General features: G+C 39.2%; 1 long non-coding RNA gene across 2 annotated transcripts; it reads left to right on the top strand.

Annotated features, from left to right (window-relative positions):
• Window positions 1-5761: 5761 nt before the first annotated feature.
• LOC123569791 (uncharacterized) lies at window positions 5762-10820 on the top strand. 2 transcript variants are annotated; one of them, XR_006693579.1, is made up of 2 exons: window positions 5762-6051; window positions 10390-10820. It is a non-coding gene; the product is annotated as an uncharacterized lncRNA (long non-coding RNA). The 2 variants fall into 2 exon arrangements; XR_010582460.1 differs by lacking the exon at window positions 5762-6051 and adding an exon at window positions 7207-7983.
• Window positions 10821-21271: the final 10451 nt, after the last annotated feature.

Genomic DNA, 21271 nt, shown 5'->3' with positions numbered 1-21271 from the left:
TACACAGACAAACAGAAAATATTATAACAGTGTAATTATAGTGTATAAATTACTCATATATTAAGTAGAAACAGTAGAAAATAAACCTATCAAAAATAACTACAACAACTTTTCAAGAAATAGTATAATAAGATACAAATTGAAATTTTAAAAGGTTAAAAAGTAAAGAGATGAAGTTTTTATTAGTTGTCTCTGCTTATTTTTAGTTTGTTAGTTTTTAGTTTTGTCAGTTTTTGCAATCAGTGTTAAGCTGTCATCAATTAAATGTAATGGGTTACGAGATTATTATTTGCATGTCTCATGATAACCTCAAATCAACACAAGTAGAACAGATATATAGATAAGCAATAAAAAGCAAGAAATTAAAACATACCACCACCAAAAATATGCATTCTTCTCCTTAGCACATGGATTATGATCAGGGATAGACCATATTTTAGGTAACAAAACAAGTCTTAAAATATCAAAAGAATTGAAAACATATCAAGTAAGTTCTCTGGCCTCAATGGAATAAATCTCTAAATCAATAGCAAGAACTTTAGAAGCTTGACAAACACATGAAAATTAAACATGCTACTTAGTGACGAGTGGGTCAAAGAATAAATTAAGAACTAAATTGAAAAATGATTTGAAACAAATGAAAATGAACACACAACATGCCAAAATCTATGGGATACAGCAAAAGCCCCACTAAGAGGAAAGTTAATAGCAATAAGCACCTACATCAAAAAAGTAGAAAAATTTCAAATAAAAAACCTAGCCAGGTGCAGTGGCTTACACCTGTAATCCCAGTACATTCTGAGGCTGAGGTGGGTGGATCACTTAAGGCCAGGAGTTTGAGACCAGCCTGAGCAACATGGTGAAACCCCCACCTCTACTAAAATTACAAAAATTAGCCAGGTGTGGTGGCACATGTTTGTAATCCCAGCTACTTGGGACGCTGAGGCACAAGAATTGCTTGAACACAGGAGCTGGAGTTTGCAGGGAGCCAAGATCCTGCCACTGCACTCCAGTCTGGGCGACAGGGAAACTCTGTCTCAAACAAACAAACAAAAACAAAAACAATAAAATCTGATGATGCATCTAAAAGAACTAGAAAAGCAAGCGTAAACCAAAAACAAAAATAGTAAAAGAAAATAAACTAAATATCAGAGAAGAAATAAATAAAATTGAAATAATAAAAGATCAAAATGAAGTTAGTTTTTTAAAAAGATAAAGTCAAAAAACTTGTCAGACTAAGAAAAAGACAAAAGACCCAAATAAAATCAGAGACAAAAAAGGAGACATTCCAATTGATACCACATATAGTCAAAGAGTCATTAGAGACTAGCATGAGCAACTATGTGCCAATAAATTAGAACATTTAAAAGAAATGGATAAATTCCTAGACAAAAGAACCTGCTATAATTAAACTATGAAGAAAGTAAAAACCCGGATAGAACAATAACAAGCAATGATATCCAAGCTGTAATAAAAAGTATCCCAGCAAAGAAAAGTCCAGAACCCAATGGCTTCACTGCTGGAAGTTACCGAATACATAAGATGAACTAGTATTAACATTACCCAAATCCTTCCAAAAAATAAAGAAGGAAGGAGCACTTGCAAACTCATTATATGAAGCCATTATTACTGTGATACCAAAACCAGACAAAGACACATCACATCCATAAACAAACAAACAAACAAAAAGAAATCCAAAATGAATTAAAACTACACAATGGTATTTCCTAGGAATATTGACAAAAAATCCTCAACAAAATACTAGCAAACAAATTCAACAACACATTAAAAAAATCATTCATCATCATCAAGTTTGATTTATCCCTAGGATACAAAGATAATTCAAATATGCCAATCATTAATTTGATACTGTGTATCAACAGAATGAAGGACAAAAATGTATGATCATTTCAATTGATCCTGAAAAGGCAGTTGGAAAAAGTCAATATCCCATCATGATAAAAACCATGAAAAGACTGGGAATAGAAGGAACATACTGCAACACAATAAAAGTCATATATGGCAGTCCAACAGCTATTATTATAATCAATGAAGAAAAAGTAGAAACCTTTGGGTGCAGTGACTCACGCCTGTAATACCAGCACTGTGGGAAGCCGAGGTATGCAGATCACGAGGTCAAGATCTCGAGACCATCCTGGTCAACATGGTGAGACCCCATCTCTACTGAAAATATAAAAATTAGCTGGGCTTGGTGGCACATGCCTGTAGTGCTAGCTACTCGGGAGGTTGAGGCAGGAGAATCACTTGAACCTGGGAGGCGGAGGTTGCAGTGAGCCAAGATCGTGCCACTGCACTCCAGCCTGACGACAGAGCAAGACTCTGTCCCAAAAAAAAATAAAAATAAAAATAAAACTTTTTTGTAAACAAGGCAATGATTCCCACTTACCCCACTGTTATTAAATATCCTACAGGAAGTCTTAGTTAGAACAATGAGACAAGAGAAAGAAATAAAGGCCATCTAAGTTGGAAAGGAAATTAAATTATCTTTGTAGATTACATCATCTTATGTTTGGAAAAAACTAAAGACTCCATCAAAAGACTATTAGAATTGATAAATTCAGAAAAGTTACATGATATAAAATTAATACAAAAAAAAGCATCATTTCTATATTCCAGTTGTAAAAGAAATCTGTGAAATAAATCAAGAAAGTAATCCCATTTACAATAGCTACAAATAAAATAAAATACCTAGGAATAAACTTAACCAAATAATTGAAACATATGTGCAATAAAAACTATAAAACATGATGTAAAAAATTTGAAGGTGACACAGAAAAAGTAGAAGATACCCCATGTTTATGGATTGGAAGAATCAATACTGTTATAATGTTCATACTACTCAAAGCAATATGTAGATTTAATGCAATCCTTATCAAAATACCAATGACATTCCTCAAAGAAAAAGCAAAAATAATTCTAAAATTTATATGGAACCACAAAAGGCCCAGAATAACCAAAGTTATTCTAAGCAAAAAGGACAAAACTTGAAGAATCACATTACCTGACTTCAAATTATACTACAGAGCTATTGTAGCCAAAGCAGCATGGTATTAGCATAAACAACAACAAAAAGACATAGACACCAGCAGAGGGGCACTGGGCTGGAATGTGGGGATCTTGGGGTGGCCCTGGGCATCAAGCTAATGGAGGGTTCCCCAGGCTCATTCCTCAAAATCATTCTGCCCTCCTAGAGGTCTAGACCTGTAATGAAAGGACCAGCCTCTAAGATCTTCAAAATCCCTTTGGGGTCGTTCTGGCATTGTTTAGATGATTCCTTCTCTCTATACTAAACTCCTTCATAGAATGTCAGTTAGCTACACTCTTGGATTCTTTCTCCAAGCATGCAAACATGCATTTGAAGTCATATGTATGTATGTATGTATTTCTGATTTTGAGAGAGGGTCGCCCTCCGTCACTGAGGCTGGAATACAATCATTGCTCATTGTAGCCTCAACTTCTTGGGCTCAAACAATCTTCCTACCTTGGCCTCCTTGGGCTAGGATTGGAGTAATGAGACATTGAGCTTAGCCCTTTTAAGATTTTTACATTGCCAGTTGTAAATTTTTCAAATGCTTCCATTTTACATCAATTTTAATTGTAAATTCTTCCTTTCAGTTATTATTTTCCTCTGGCATTTCACAGTATGTAGTTAAAAGTAGCCACACAGCAGCCTGAATGCTTTGCTGCTTCGATGTTTCTCCTGACAGATATTCTGGTTCATTGCTCTTAAATTCTGCATTTCATAAAACCCTAAGGCATAGAAGTAACTCAGCCAATTTCTTTGTGACTTCATAATGAAGATACTAGTATTAGTCAGTTTTTGTGTCACTATGAAAGGACAACTGACACTGGTTAATTGATAAAGAAAAGAGGTTTAATTGGCTCACAGTTCCAGGGCTGTACAGGAAATGAGGTGACAGCATCTGCTTCTGGTGAGGACTCCAGGAAGCCTTATAATCAAGGTAGAAGGCAAAGGAGAAACAGACATATCACATGATATGAGAGGAAGCAAGAGAGAGATGGGGAAGTCCAGTACTCTTTTAACCAGATCTTATGTGAACTTATAGAGTGAGACTTCACCCATTACTATAAGGATGATACCAAGCCATTCACCACGGATCCACCCCTATGACCCAAACACCTCTGTAACAATGTTACCTGTAACATTGGGGATTACATTCAAAATGAGATTTAGAGGGGACAGATATCAACACTATGTCATTCTGCCTCTAACCTCATATACTTCTTACATTGTGTGATGGTTAATATTGAGTGTCAACTTGATTGGATTGAAGGATACAAAGGATTGTTCCTGAGCGTGTCTATGAGGTTGTTGTCAAAGGACATTAAGTCACACTCTACAACCCATAAAAGTCTCCTTAAGTGAATTTTTAAAATTATCCTGATAAAATGTAGCTTACTTTCCAAACTAACTCTGGTATGGCATTACATGACAGATAGCAGACCCTGATGAAAATCAAAATATTTTACCCCAAAATATTTGTTTGATATATTTTGAAATGGCCTGCCGAGCTGTCTTTTGTAAGAAACGTTTGGATATGTAGAGAATCTCTATTAATGCAGCCAGGCCTTCCTCTTTTTGGCCTTTCCTGAATCTATGAGAGACTGAGAGTCTGACACTTTTAGGACTTGAAGAGACATTTACTATCAATTATCTGTAAGGGCTGCTATCTATGTGGATTCATCTGCATAACAACGGCCTTGCACCCTACCCCTGCTTCCCAATCTTCAATGGCTTATCTTAACTCAAGCATTCCTTTCTACTGACTTCAAGTCTTTAGATAATAGCTTAACTCTCTCAATCAATTGTCAACTAAAAAATCTCTAAAACCCATCTATGACTTGTAAACCACCTCTTCAAGATATCCTGCCATTTCAGGACTAAACCAATATAAACTTTCATGTCTTGATTTATGTCTTTGCCCGAAATTCCTGTCTCCCTAAAATGTATAAATTCAAACTGTAATGGGAACACTTTGGGTGTGTTTTCTTAGGACTTCTCAAGTCTTTGTAGGGTTTGGTTTATCCACTAGCAATGTGAATATTATAGATTAATAATAATTCAAAAACAAGCAATAAAATAAAAGAAAAAAAGGTACTACTGTGAAGATAATGTCACATAGTTGTACAATTCCCAAATTTAAAACTTACTTATGTTGATACATCTTTAGGCAAATTTAAAGGAAAACTTCCAATATCATTGTATTATTGCAACATAAGACTGTATGTTTTTGGCCCAGTGTTATCGGTAGATTTCGAATCTGTCCTTTACCAAACAAAATCAAAGGCTTTGTCAGATTACCAGACTTTCATAAATTGTTTTGTTTGTTAATTATAAACTAAAATTGGCTGATGCATAATAGCTTATTTTTACTAGTGTGCAAAATCAACATAAATATTAATTGTAAGTTGCTCTGAACGGACTACACCATGGTTGAGCCATTGTGACCCCTGTGACCCACACGTACAGGCCTCCTGGAGTCACAAAGTCTGGAGCAACAGGAGAACCACTAAAGAAGATACAGCTAATTCCTGCCTTAACTGATTAACCGACCTTGCAACATTCCACCACTGAGATATGTTTGTGCCCTACCCTAACTCATCAATCAACCTTGTGATATCCTGCCTTGTGATCTCCCACCACCTCATGACTATGCACCTTGTGACATTCTTCCCCTGCTCAAAAAAACTGCCCTAACTATAACTTTCCACTACTTTCCCCAAACCTATAAAACCAGTTCCACTCCCACCACCCTCTGCTGACTCCCTTTTCAGACTCAGTGTGCTCACACTCCAATGAATAAACAGCCTTGTTGCTCACAGGAAGCCTGCTCAGGTGGTCTCTTAGACAGACGCATGTAATATTTGGTGCTGAAACCTGGGATAGGGGAACTCTCCTGGGAGATCTCTCCCCTATCTGCCCGGCACTCTCCCATCGAAGAGACTCCCCTCAACCTTGGGACTTCAGACCTGCCCTGCAAAATGAGCCTGCCTCTGTCCACGCATCAGGTAAGCTGCCTCAGTCTCTTCTCATCTCTCTCTCTCTCTCTCTTTCTCTTTTCAAAATTGAGACAAGGAACTTTCCTCTTATCCATGTTTCAGAAATCCAACATTGGTCACAGACTCTTCTCGGGAAGACAATCTTCTCTCAGTGTTTGGTCAATGCCCGGCATGCCTGCCTTGGCCATTCACCAGCCGCACAACCCAGGACCTCCACTGGGGATGCCCACTGAGGATCCTAGTGGTTGCTCTATTCCTCGTCTCTCTCTTTCCTCTCTAACTTTCCCTGTTCTATCGTGAGCATCCTCCTGCCCTCCATCCCTCCTTCTTCCCTTCTGGCTCGTGTCCTCAAAAACCTCAAATCTCTTCAGCTTTCACCCAATCTAAAGCCTAAATGTCTAAGTTTTTTTCTGTCACATGGCCTGGGCCCAATATAAATTAGACAGTGGCTCTCAGTGGGCAGAAAATGGCACTTTTGATTTCTCTATCTTGCAGGACTTAGACAACTTCTATCACAAAATGGGCAAATGGTCGATGTATCCCGTGTCCAGTCATTTTTTACACTACGATCTCTCCCTGGCCTCTGATCCCAATGTGATCCATCCGTAGTTTTCCTTATCTCCTTCATCTGCCCCTTCTTCTACCAGGAATGCTGACTCTGCCTTGTCTGTTGACTGCTTCGATCTTCCCCCCTGCCACACATCTGAACCCAATGCTAATCCCCCTCTGAACCTAGTTCCTCTTCTACCCACAGCCCACCTCCTTATGCCCCTCACACCACCACCTCTCCTCATACCCAGTCTGGCTTGCAATTTGGCCCCACGACTGGGCCCCCTGCCCCTGCCCCTGCCCAGCAATTTCCCCTTCAAGAGGTGGCAGGGGCCGAAGGAATAGTACAAGTTCATGTCCCTTTCTCCCTGTCTGACCTATCCCAAATTAGTCAACGTCTAGGCTCTTTTCCATCAGACCCCAGCACATATATACAAGAATTCCAATACTTAACTCAGTTCTATAATCTTACCTGGAATGATTTAAATGTCATCCTCAGCTCTACTCTCCCTGCTCAGGAGTGAGAACCAGTTCCGACTCTAGCTCAATCTTATGCTGATGACTGCCGGCACCTTGAGCCTGGCCTCCAAGAAGGTGCTAGGGCAGTACCCCATGAAGACTCCCACTGGAGCTACCAGTCAGGGGCCCAAGGCATAGCAAGGCAGGACTGCATGATCTCCTGACTAGTCCAAGGGCTCCAGAAGGCTGCATATAAAGTTGTCAATTATGACAAACTAAAGGAGACCACTCAGAACAGAGATGAAAATCCAGTCCAGTTTATGGCCCACCTAGCTGCTACCCTCAGGTGATATAGGGCACTAGACCCTGATGGGTCAGAAGGCCGCCTTATTCTTAATATGCATTTATTAAACAGTCAGCTCCTGACATTATAAAGGAACTTCAAAAAATAGAGTCTGGCCTTCAAACCCCACAACAGAATTAATCAACCTCACCTTCAAGGTGTTCTGTAATAGGAAGGAGGCTGCCTGGCGGCAGCACATTTAACAATTACAAATGCTCGCCTCCTCCGTAAGACAAGCCCCAGCTACACCGCCTACCTGCAAAAACTTCAAGATGTCGAAACCGCAGCATTTAACCGCCCCTCCCAGACCTTGCTTCAAGTGTCGGAAACATGGCCACTGCGCTAATCAATGCCAGCAGCCCGGGATTCCTTCCAAGCCATACCCCGTCTGTGTGGGCCCTCACTGGAAGTCGGACTATCCAACTCTCATGGTCATTTCTGGAGCTCCTGGAGCTCCAACCCAAACCTCTCCAACCAACTCCTTCCCAGATCTCCTCGGCTTGGTGGCTGAAGACTGAGGCTGCCCAAACAACTTGGGGGCCCCTGGACCATCACAGATGCCAAGCTTAGGGTAACTCTTATGGTGGAGGGTAAGTCCCTACCCTTCTTAATTGATTTGGAGGCTACCCACTCCACATTACCTTCTTTTCAAGGGCCTGTTTCCCTTGCCCCCATAAGTGTTGTAGGTATTGATGGCCAAGCTTCTAAACCCCTTAAAACTCCCCAACTCTGGTGTCAAATCGGGCAACACTCCTTTATGCAGTCCTTCCTAGTTGTCCCCACCTGCCCAGTCCCCTTATTAGGCCAAGGTATTTTAACTAAAGTATCTGCCTCCCTGACTATTCCTGCACTCCAGCCACACCTCATAGCTACCCTTTTATCCAATTCCAACCCTCCCTCACAACCTCCCCTTTCATCTCCCCACCTCAACCCTAAAGTATGGTATACCTCTGCTCCTTTCCTTGCAACTGATCTTCACCCCTTATCATCCCATTAATACATAACCACCCATATCCTGCTCAACGCCAATACCCCATCCCATAACAGGCTTTAAGGGGCCTAAAGCCTGTTATTATTACCTATCTACTACAGCATGACCTCTTAGTTCCTACCAACTCCCCTTACAACTCTCCCATCCTACCTGTTCAAAAACCAGATAAATCCTACAGGCTAGTCCAAGATCTTCGCCTCATTAATCAGATTGTCCTCCCTGTCCATCCTGTTCCTTCGCTGGCCAGAAATTGTTGACTATGCATTTCCCTATCTTCCTCCTACTACACAGCTATCCCTGCCCTACCAACCAACTGGACAACTTCCCCCATCTCCCTACATCTTTGAACCTCTTTCAATGACCCCCAACTTTACTCTCCAGGATATCTTCTTTACTTTCTAGACAAATTCAGGAAGAACTCCCCTGACATGTCTTACCAACAAGCTGCTGTTCTCCTCTTTACCTACCTAAAAAACCTGTCCCTCTATATCAGTCCCACATCCCCTGTTCTTGAACCCCTCACTACACAAACAACTATCCCCATTGCCACTCCCTGATGTGTCTCCCGGCAGTTACCTACTGGCATTCTTTTAGGAAATCTCCCATCTTCTTTATGTTCCTCTACTCTTTATCTCCAAGTTCCTAACACTCATATTACTGAAAAACTTGGAACATTCCTGCTCTACATTACAGAAAAGCCTTCCCTTCTCACCACTTATCTTCAAAACATCAATAACAATTTTTGTCGAGGAAAACACTTAGCCTGCCTTTCACTTCATCCCTGGGTACCTGCCCCCTGCTCTATGGATTCCCAGCCCCCGCCGCCTCCCAAGACTTTTTCTTGCCTGTCTATATCTAGTTTTATAAACAATAGTGAATGGCTACTTGTAGATACAAATCGCTTCCTTATATACCATGAAAACAAAACCTCTCCTTCTAAACAATTACCACATCAAACTCCGCGATAGCCTTAACAGCTGCTGCTCTTGCAGGATCTCTAGGGTTCTGGATACAAGACCTCACTTCCAAACACTCTCACACTTTTTTACTCTGCACTTTCAGTTCTGCCTGCCTCAAGGACTCTTTTCTCTGCGGCTCTTCCACCTACATGTGCCTCCTTGCCAACTGGACAGGCACCTGTACTTCAGTCTTCCTTACTCCCCAAATCCATTTTGCAAATGGGAGTGAACAACTCCCCATTCCCCTTATAACTCCAACACGACAAAAAAGAGTCATCCCATTACTTCCCTTACTTGTAGGATTAGGAGTCTTCACCGCTGCAATCGGAACAGGAAGAGCAGGCCTTGCAACTTCCATCACCACATTTCCCAGTCTGTCCAGTGACTTTTCTGCTAGACTTGCTGATTAAACTCAGACACTTTCTGTCCTCCAAGCCCAGGTCAATTCCCTAGCCGCAGTTGTCCTCCAAAGTCGCGGAAGCCTCAATCTACTTACTGCCGAAAAAAGGAGGTCTCTGCCTATTCCTAAATGAAGAATGCTGTTTTTACTTAAGCCAATCAGGCCTGGCATATGACAGCATCAAAAGACATAAAGACAGGGCTCAAAAACTAGCTAATCAAGCAGTTACACTAGACCAACCTGGTCATTCTCTAGCTTAGCCTCATGGCTTCTCCCACTAACAGGCCCCTTTGTGCTCATCCTTCTTATTCTCCTATTCAGACCTTGTCTTTTCTGGCGTGTCTCTCAGTTCATACAAAATCACATCCAAACACTTACTAATCAGTCTATATGACAAATACTCCTTCTAACAAACCCAAAATATCACCCCTTACCCTAAGATCTTTCTTCAATTTAATCTCTCCAACTTTAGGTTCCCATGCCACTCCTAACCCTGCTCAGAGTAGCCCTGAGAAACATCACCCATCACCCCAAAACATCATCCATCACCGCTCCATATGACCCCAACATTTTCACCACAGCATTACACTACTCTTTCTCACTTTATTTCTTTCTCGTTTTATTTTTCATTATTAAACATAAAAAGACAGGAATGTAGGTTCCTCTGAATGGACAGCACCATGGTCGAGCCATTGTGAGCCCTGTGACCCACACGTACAGGCCTCCTGGTATCACAAGGCCTGGAGCAACAGGAGAACCACTAAAGAAGAAACAGCTAGTTCCTGCCTTAACTGATTAACCGACCTTACAACGTTCCACCATTGTGGTATGTTCCTGCCCTGCCCTAACTAATCAATCAACCCTGTAATATCGTGCCTTGTGACCTCCTCCCACCTCATGACTATGCACCTTGTGATATTCTTCCCCTGCCTGAAAAAACTGCCCCTAACTGTAACTTTCCACTACCTACCCCAAACCTATAAAACCAGTTCCACTCCCACCACCCTCTGCTGACTCCCTTTTTGGACTCAGCGCGCTCGCACCCGAGTGAATAAACAGCCTTGTTGCTCACACGAAGCCTGCTCAGGTGGTCTCTTATGTGGACGCGCATAACAGTAATAACATACTAACATCATATAAAAAGGTTTTATTCTTTACTTAACTTCATGTATAGCTTTTAAAGTTAGAGATTTCCATTTATCAACTCATTAATATTTTAAAATCTAATTTTATGTTTTATTATCATTATTTTTAAGTTTTTACTTCACTTTACTTCTAGACCAATTCAATTCTACATCGGAATATCATTACTTACTTTGTTAAAACCATATTTTTCCAATCAAGTCCCGCTTTACGTATAACCCCCAACTAGTAGACGGAGCTAAGAAGTAAGGTGCCTCTCTTTCCCCACACTCTCAGAAGTATATTTTATAATTAAACATAAAGCTTTACTCCACTTATGAGCATGGTGGCCAAACATTTTGGGTTATCAAACCATCCTGGCTTAATTTATCGACACAGAATAATTCTTGTAGTATCCTCTTTTACTCTCAAAATAATCTGTGATTGAGTAACATATTTATAGCCACATTTATGGGACTTCAGATGGCTTGTGAGTTTTTAAGAACTAGAGCATGGGGATCATGGACTACCTGTGTTTGCCAATTTGGTTTTTTTTTTTTTTTTTTTTTTTTTTGAGTTGGAGTCTCACTCTGTCACCCAGGATGGAGTGTAATTGTGTGGTCTCGGCTCACTGCAACCTCTACCCCCAGGGTTCAAGTGATTCTCCTGCCTCAGTCTCCCGCGTAGCTGAGACTGCAGGCGCCTCCCATCACACTCGACTAATTTTCATATTTTTAGTGGAGACGGGGTTTCACTATGTTGGTCTGGCTGGTCTCGAACTCCTGACCTCGTGATCTGCCCGCCTCAGCCTCCCAAAGTGGTGGAATTACAGGCGTGAGCCACTGTGCCCGGCCTGCCAATTGGTTTTATAACAAAAAAAAAGTAAACTCTCATCTTCATAAGAGGAAGTAGCTTTACAACTTGGGGCAAGTTAGACACCTATACTTCCACAGAGACTACAAGATAGGGCTGCTATTTTAATAATGATGACATTTCAAAGGTATGGCTCCCAAGGCTTTGAGAAAGAGAGTCCTGGGTTGTTAAACTGGGAAGAGACTTTTTTTTAAAAAATGACATCTCAAAGCAGCAGATAAATAATCTGTAATTATACATTTTCTAATGTAAATGCTCTAAGTAAAAGGAAGAGAGAATTCTATGGTTAGGCTATGAGGGTTTTGTAAGGGTAAAGGTGAGAGGGTGGCAATAGAACTAGAGAAGAGAAGTCTGCTTAAAGTTTAATCAAGCTGAGGGGAACATTAAGGCCATCTTTGTCAGTACTTATATGTCTTCTCAATAACTATTTTACACAGTACAAATGTAACAACAACAGACACAGCTTGTATCTTTTGGATTGAATGTTTAATTGCATTAAGGAGATCCCCGTTTGTGTAAATAAAATTTTTATTAGATTTCTTAGTTTTTTTTGGCCAGGCACGGTGACTCACGCCTGTAATCCCAGCACTTTGGGAGGCCGAGGCTAGCGGATTGTCTAAGCTCTGGAGTTTGCAACCAGCCTAGGCAAAATAGTGAAACCCTGTCTCTACTAAAAAAAAAAAAAAAAAAAAAAACAATAAAATAACAATAAATTAGCCTGGCATGGTGGCGTGCGCTGTAGTCTCAGCTACTCAGGAGGCTGAGGCAGGAGAATCACTTGAACACGGGAGGCAGAAGTTGCGGTGAGTTGAGATTGTGCCACTGTACTCCAGCCTGGGCGATAGAGCAAGACCCTGTCTCAAAATTAAACAAACAAATAAATAAAATAAAAATAAATAAATACATATTTTACACAGTAAAAATGTAACAACACAGTACTCCTCCGTTGAAAATACTAACTATATTAGCCAGTTTGAATACATTATAGTCAGCTTCTTTGTTTGGGTTTATAAAGCAGTAAAGTCTAGCTGTTATTTATGTAAAACAACTTTCCAAGAAATTTACTGTGGATAATTATTGCCAATAACACATCTAAATTTGAATGACAATCCATATAAATAAATTTTTATATATTTTGTAAACTTCTATATGCAACATTAGCTATCTAAAGAAAATGATGGAAACTCCTTAAAATCAAACAGTCTCTTTAGAAGTAATTATTTCAGTGATTTGAAAGTTATCTGATTGGATGTATACAACTATAGGTTTTCTGGGTTTTTTTTTAAATGTATATCGCATTACAGTCTTACTAATATTTAAAAAGACTTTCAGGGTGCAAATACGGAGCAGCTTTTTTTTTTCAATTAGCTCATTAAAAAGCAAAGTAAATTTCATTAACATTCTATTGTGATTTCTGAATACATTATACACCTTCAGCATTAAATTAATAAACAAATGGGAATAATATCAAAATATCAGAGCATAAGCACAAAACACAAATAATGATAAATAATTTGTGCTTTTCACAGACTGAAATATAAACATCTATTCACAGCTTCTCTCAGCATGATTGAAATATCTTCTTAGCACTCTCTCTTCCAAAGCCTTTTTCACCTCAGGAGAGCATAAATGCCTTCACAAAGCTGTGAACTGTTGGAGTTGTGAATCTTCTTGGTCAGTTAATCGTGAGGTTGCCTACAGAACGGTATGGGTCAGCTGAAGTTCAGAAGAAAGGTGGCAATAAACTATTGGTAAAATTTCAGATTGTGAAGTTCGAAAGAGGTCAACTATACAGGATAATCTAGAAGTGTATTATCCCTCTTACCCAATGTTTAGTCAGAGTCCAGCATCAAATCTTAAGTCTAAATGTCTCAGTTTCAGTGTTCTTAGGGTTGCAGCATGACCCTTTTTTGTTGGTTGGATTAAATACATCACAGCTTAAACATACTCAATGTGATCTTCTATTGCTAAGTGATCTCTTGTGATAACTAATTTTCGGATTTAAAAAATTAGTTAAAAAAAGAAATTTTCAGAATCCTTTGTTATGCTATCATATTTGCAACTCCAAATTAGAATTCTTAGAATTTATGCTTTTTTAAAAATGAGAATGCTACAACCAGGGCTTCGGTGGACAGACATAAACAGCCAAGTGAGTCCTCATGTACGACACAGGATTTTCAAAGTAGAATATTCAAATGTTTGCTTCCCGGGTAACAAGTCATAGATATGGTGGTATTCACTCCCTCAGAACTACTGCTTGGCTCTTGCTAAGTGACTAAAAAAAAAATCTTGTGTTGATCAATGTTAACTAGTAAAGTATAAGTTCATCCTGTGAACAAGCATGGCAGCTAGAACATGAGATAGGTGTTCAGTTGTTGTTGTTGTTGTTGTTTTTCAGTTATTTTCATTGTTGTTTGTTTTCCCACCTTTTATTCAAGGCCCTATTCTTTTCTTTTCCCCAGTCACTAAATTCTCTCTCCAAAGTGCATCTTTATGAACTGGAACTTAGTCTTTTTGATCACTTATCTCAAGAGAAATTGGTACTAACTTCTTATAGGATCAATTGATTTTTTTCTAATGAGTTTAATTTAGCAGCACACTAAGCTATTGTGATTAGGTGATAAATAAGAGGTTACTGCTGTTTATATAACATACCAGTGGAACAGACTATAGCGTCCAAAAGTAGGCCCTCACTTATGTAATTTGTTGAAGTTCAAAAAGTCTTTGAAGTAATTCCATGAAGAAAAGCAACAATAGAAATGCTTTATATAAATATATGAGTTCCTGCAGTCTAGCCTCTAAGGATTCTGTATACGTAAGTCCAAGTCAAGCTTCTTAAATCAATTTTTCTTTTACTTCCCCGTGGATACTGATAAGAAATATTTATGTGGGTGCCTAGAAACTGAAGCTTAGTTAAAGCAATACTTTTTGGTGGGTAATGTTAGACAGGGGTGGCAAAAAATGGCATGTGGATTCTCAATCTGGTGGTGGCGGACAAAGGGGACTCTCTTATCCAACATCCTAAGGACAGTGGGTGAGATATTACATGGGTTATACCTACTGTTAGCTATCTATCACTCCACTCTACCTCAAATACAACAAAAACATTCAAAAACATTCTCCTACCGGATGTGTCCTGGAGAGTTCTACACTTATTAATAGCATGATTGTAGAAACTGAGTTTCAACTTGTTTTCTATTCTACCATTTTATCTTCCTTAGACCACTGCAGTTGCTGCTCTTTCTGTGTTCATGTTTTTCCCATTGTACTTTAAATATGAACTTTTTATTGGTTAATGAAATAATTTCGATATACATCTAAGCAAATACTTATAAAAATGTCAGATCATATTACTCTCCTCAAAAGCTTCCTTTCTACCTCACTCAGAGTTTAATAGCAAGTCTTTGTATTGAACTAGAAAGCCTTACATGATCTGCCCCTACTCCCTGCTTCTAACATGCTATTACATTGCTCTCCCTCCTTCATGAATACTAACCTTCCTATTATTCCTCTAATTTTTACTGGGTGTTTCGCTTGTTATTTCCTCTACAGTGTTCTTCCTGTAAGTGTTGAGGAAGATATTGTTTCATGCCTTCCCTGAGTCACAGTGTCTAAAATAGTCTCACCCAGCACTGGCTATATAATTTTTAGGATCCAGCAAAAAATAAAATAAAAAAACACATGACCTTTGGCTAAAAAAAAGTCAAAAAACAGCAGATGCTGTTGAGGTTGTGGAGAAAAAGGAATGCTTATACACTGTTGGTGGAAGTGTAAATTATTCCAATCACTGTCACTGAAGACAATGTGACAATTCCTCAAAGACCTAAAGATGGAAATACCATTCAACCCAGCAATCCCATTACTGGGTGTATACCTACAGGAATATAAATCATTCTTTTAAAAAGACACATGCACACATATGTTCACTGCAGCACTACTCACAATAGCGAAGACATGGAATCAACCTAAATACCTATCAGTGATAGGCTGGATAAAGAAAATATGATACATATACACCATGGAATACTTTGCAGCCATAAAAAGAACAAGATCATGTCCTTTGCAGGGACATGGATGGAGCTGGAGGCCATTATCCTTAGAAAACTAACACAGGAATGGGAAACTGAATACCACATGTTCTCACTTGTAAGTGGAAGTTAAATGATGAGAACACGTGGACACACAGAGGGGAACAACACACACTGTAGCCTATCAGAGGGTAGAGGGCTGGAGGAGGGAAAGGGTCAGGAAAAATAACTAATGGGTAGTAGGTTTAATACCTGGATGAAATAATGTGTGCAACAAACCTCCATGACACATGTTTACCTGTGTACTAATCCTGCACATGTACCCTTGAACTTCAGATAAAACTTTAAAATAAATAAATTGATAAATAAACATTTATATTCCTACAAAAAACCCAAAAACCAACCAACGAACAAATAACAGAACAAGTAATGCTGAAGGGTGACTCATGCCTGTACTCTCAGCACTTTAGGAGGCTGAGGTGGGAAGATGGCTTGAGCCCAAGAGATTGAGGCTGCAATAAGCCATGACTGCACCACTGCACTCCAGCCTGGGTGACAGAGTGAGATCCTATTTCAAAGAAAAAAGAAATCCCCCAAAACAAGTAATATTAAGACAGTGTGCAATGGACTGAATATGAATGTTTATTTTCCCACAAAATTTGTTGAAACTTAATCACCAATGTGATGTTATTAGTAGGTGGATTTGGGGGAGGGATTAGATCATGAGGTCAGATCCCTCAGGAGTGCAATTAGTGTCCATATAAAAGAGAACCAAAGGAGCTCGGTTGTCCCTTTCAACATGTAAGGACACAGCTAGAAGGCACCCTCTGTGAACTAGAGAGCTGTTCCTCACTTGACACTGAATCTGCTGGCACACTGATCTTGGACTTCCTAGCCTCCAGAACTGTCAGAAACAAATTTCCGTTGTTTATAAGCATTTTAGTTTATAAAATTTTTTTGCAGCAGCCCAGAATAACTAGGCGGCTGTGAAAGTAGAACAATAAACCAAGGATGACCTCCTGATTGTGGGGCCTTGTGTGCCTGCAAATGTCAAATATCTATGAAGCTGGTCATGGTCTTACCCTCACTCTATCCCTTTTGTTTTCTAGCCTTTTAACTTGCATTAGTCGTATTTATATTACTTAATGATAGATGGCATATAATTGTGAATTTTTCCCCAGCAGTTTTTACATCCCAAAGAAATACAATCTTTCCCCAACTAGTGACATCATCACATCAGTTGGAGTCCTGTCCATATTTAATGAACAATCAGAATATACTTGTAGATTGGATAATAGAACTTAACATTTTTTTTTTAATTCCTCCTAAATTATGTGTTTGCATTTTCAAGACTCCCTACAATGTCATGACTGGAAAAGTTCGTGATAGAAAGACATTAGTTTTAAGTAGTAATGGCAATTTAACGTTAAATGTAGTGGTGTTGTAGGAGTTATTAAGAAAATATTTTAGGCAGATAGAGAGGAAAAGGGGTCCTTGGGAAGTTTTCATTTTTTAAACCATCTCTGAAAAAGTTTCTTGTAAAGCCTCTGCTCTTAGAGTCAGGCCGGGAACCTTTGATATGCAAGTGAAGGCCATTAGAAACTGGGTCCACCCAACATGGGGATCCCTGCAGCCTTCTTGCCCTAGCCCAACATGTTCCTGGCAACATGATGGCCCTGACGTATCCCCATGTGTGTAGAACGTCAAAGTGCCCTGCATTTGCATATTAAAAGGCCAGGGTGGGAAGGCCAGCTTTTTCCAGGGCTATGTGAATGACAGGCCTGGTAAAACCAATCCCCTGAGCCTTATGCAAATCAGAGACCGGTTCCTCCAGCCTCTATGTGTACACTTGGCTGGTTTCCACCCCACTTGGGGTTCCCTCTCTCGACTTTGGAGCACCCCTCCCTCTGTCTCTATGCAGGGGAGCTTCTTCCTTCTCCTTCCCTTCTTGCCCCTTCTTGCCTGTTAAACTCTCTGCTCCTTCAAACCATTCCACATGTGTCTGTGTCATTTTATTTAAACCTGCATGAGGACCAAGAATCCTGGTGGTTCCTACACTCATCAGAGCCGTATCAGCGGTTTGTGTTTCTTGGTAACTCTGATGAAAACAACAGCTTAATAATAAATTAGCTGAAAGCTACTGTATTTAAAAGCTTTAACTCTGTACAGAAATCAGAAATTATGTATTGTTTATAAAAGATTTAAAATGTCTCCCACTGACATTCAAATGTAAAGTTTTAGGCTAGCTTTTGTTTTAACTTTAAAAATTCAAAGGATATGAGTACTGCATTAGACTGTAAAGTGACATATTTCATTCCCATCAGACCCCATGTTACAGATCATAGCTGTAGGGCATTTTTATTAACTTAGCTTGAATATATCTCTTCTGTTGGTTTTAGTCTTTGTGAGAGTTTCTAATTTCATAAGAAATTAAACCTTTTAGTATTAAAGTGACTAGACTATATGATATCTATCAATTCCTTAGGTAATACGTTTCTTAATTTTCAGAATAAGTATGACCTCGCAGGAGAGGAGAAAACTGATAAAATCTATGGGAATTTAAAACTTTCAGAGTCTTGTACTTTTTGTCTGATCATGTGTTTCCATGGCAAACTTGCATGTGGTGCTAATGAAGATTAAACATGTCCTACATTACAGAATGATGCCATGACTGTTGTCATCCAAGTAACAATGAAATAGTAGAATAATGAACAGTATTTGTGACTGTATTTGCACAGACATTTTAATATAGTAAATTCATAATTAATATAAAATATTAAATTCAGGTTTCTAGACAGTAAAATTATGTATGTAATACAATTTAATATATTAAATCAATTAGAATTTCTATTATTATATATCCTTATGTCAGTAACAAACTTTTATAGAGCAGACCAACAGAAAAAAAAGATTAACTGGCTAGGTGCGGGGGCTCATGCCTGTAATCCCAGCACTTTGGGAGGCTGAGGTGGGCGGATCAGTTGAAGTCAGGAGTTCAAGACCAGCCTGGCCAACATGATGAAACTCCATCTCTGCTAAAAATACAAAAATTAGCCAGGTGTGGTGGTGAGACCCTGTAATCTCAGCTAGTCCAGAGGCTAAGGCAGGAGAATCGCTTGAACCCAGGAGACGGAGGTTGTAGTGAGCTGAGATCACACCATTGCACTCCAGTCTGGGCAAAATAGTAAGACTTTCTTTCAAAAAAAAAAAAAGAAAAGGAAAAAGAAAAAATGGTTAACTTACACACAACTACATACATACATATCCATAAAGCTAATAAATCTAAAAATAAATTTGTTCCAAAAAAATCAACTTGATATAAATATGATTTGGTCTTATTTTTGCAGTAACAGTTATCAATTATGCTCTGTTAAATCATCCTCTTTCTGATTAAAAAAGGGTCTTTTTTATTGCTTGGTCTGATTCCAATAATTATTTATATAATTTTGATTAGTAAGAGATTTTAGTTTATGGTAATAAGGTAATACTATCTATGTAAAATGTAAACCCATTACCTTGACTTTTTTCACTCTTCCTTTATGGGAAGACCAGAATTCAGGTCTCAAAAGCTATGGGTGAAATAAAATAAATATATTATGCGCTGTCATCACCGTCTTTGTCTTCTGTTCCTCTTTTGCTCTGAAAAGAAAAATGTTTTGGTGTGTTTGCTTTCTTAACACAAGAATACACGATCATCTGTTGATTTGCTGATTCTATGTTGCTATGGTTTGAGTGTGTCTGCTCAGAAATTCAGGTGTTGCCAAAGTGATAGATTTAGGAGGTGTGGCCTTTAAGAGGTGATCAAGTCAAGAGAGTTCCTTCCTCTTTTTTTTTTTTTTTAATTTATTTATTATTATTATACTTTAAGTTGTAGGGTACATGTGCATAACGTGCAGGTTTGTTACATATGTATACTTGTGCCATGTTGCTGTGCTGCACCCATCAACTCGTCATTTACATCAGGTATAACTCCCAATGCAATCCCTCCCCCCTCCCCCCTCCCCCCTCCCCATGATAGGCCCCGGTGTGTGATGTTCCCCTTCCCGAGTCCAAGTGATCTCATTGTTCAGTTCCCACCTATGAGTGAGAACATGCGGTGTTTGGTTTTCTGTTCTTGTGATAGTTTGCTAAGAATGATGGTTTCCAGCTGCATCCATGTCCCTACAAAGGACACAAACTCATCCTTTTTGATGGCTGCATAGTATTCCATGGTGTATATGTGCCACATTTTCTTAATCCAATCTGTCACTGATGGACATTTGGGTTGATTCCAAGTCTTTGCTATTGTGAATAGTGCTGCAATAAACATACGTGTGCATGTGTCTTTATAGCAGCATAATTTATAATCCTTTGGGTATATACCCAGTAATGGGATGGCTGGGTCATATGGTACATCTAGTTCTAGATCCTTGAGGAATCGCCATACTGTTTTCCATAATGGTTGAACTAGTTTACAATCCCACCAACAGTGTAAAAGTGTTCCTATTTCTCCACATCCTCTCCAGCACCTGTTGGAAGTTCTGGCTAGGGCAATTAGGCAAGAGAAAGAAATCAAGGGTATTCAGTTAGGAAAAGAAGAAGTCAAACTGTCCCTGTTTGCAGATGACATGATTGTATATTTAGAAAACCCCATTGTCTCAGCCCAAAATCTCCTTCAGCTGATAAGCAACTTCAGCAAAGTCTCAGGATACAAAATTAATGTGCAAAAATCACAAGCATTCTTATACACCAGTAACAGACAAACAGAGAGCCAAATCAGGAATGAACTTCCATTCACAATTGCTTCAAAGAGAATCAAATACCTAAGAATCCAACTTACAAGGGATGTAAAGGACCTCTTCAAGGAGAACTACAAACCACTGCTCAGTGAAATAAAAGAGGACACAAACAAATGGAAGAACATACCATGCTCATGGATAGGAAGAATCAATATCGTGAAAATGGCCATACTGCCCAAGGTAATTTATAGATTCAATGCCATCCCCATCAAGCTACCAATGAGTTTCTTCACAGAATTGGAAAAAACTGCTTTAAAGTTCATATGGAACCAAAAAAGAGCCCGCATCTCCAAGACAATCCTAAGTCAAAAGAACAAAGCTGGAGGCATCACGCTACCTGACTTCAAACTATACTACAAGGCTACAGTAACCAAAACAGCATGGTACTGGTACCAAAACAGAGATATAGACCAATGGAACAGAACAGAGTCCTCAGAAATAATACCACACATCTACAGCCATCTGATCTTTGACAAACCTGAGAGAAACAAGAAATGGGGAAAGGATTCCCTATTTAATAAATGGTGCTGGGAAAATTGGCTAGCCATAAGTAGAAAGCTGAAACTGGATCCTTTCCTTACTCCTTATACGAAAATTAATTCAAGATGGATTAGGGACTTAAATGTTAGACCTAATACCATAAAAATCCTAGAGGAAAACCTAGGTAGTACCATTCAGGACATAGGCATGGGCAAAGACTTCATGTCTAAAACACCAAAAGCAACGG

The sequence above is a fragment of the Macaca fascicularis genome, chromosome 17, assembly GCF_037993035.2.
Source record: "Macaca fascicularis isolate 582-1 chromosome 17, T2T-MFA8v1.1".
Lineage (NCBI taxonomy): Eukaryota > Metazoa > Chordata > Mammalia > Primates > Cercopithecidae > Macaca > Macaca fascicularis.
The sequence above is the reverse complement of the archived record's forward strand: the minus strand, read 5'-3'. Positions and strand labels throughout refer to the sequence as shown.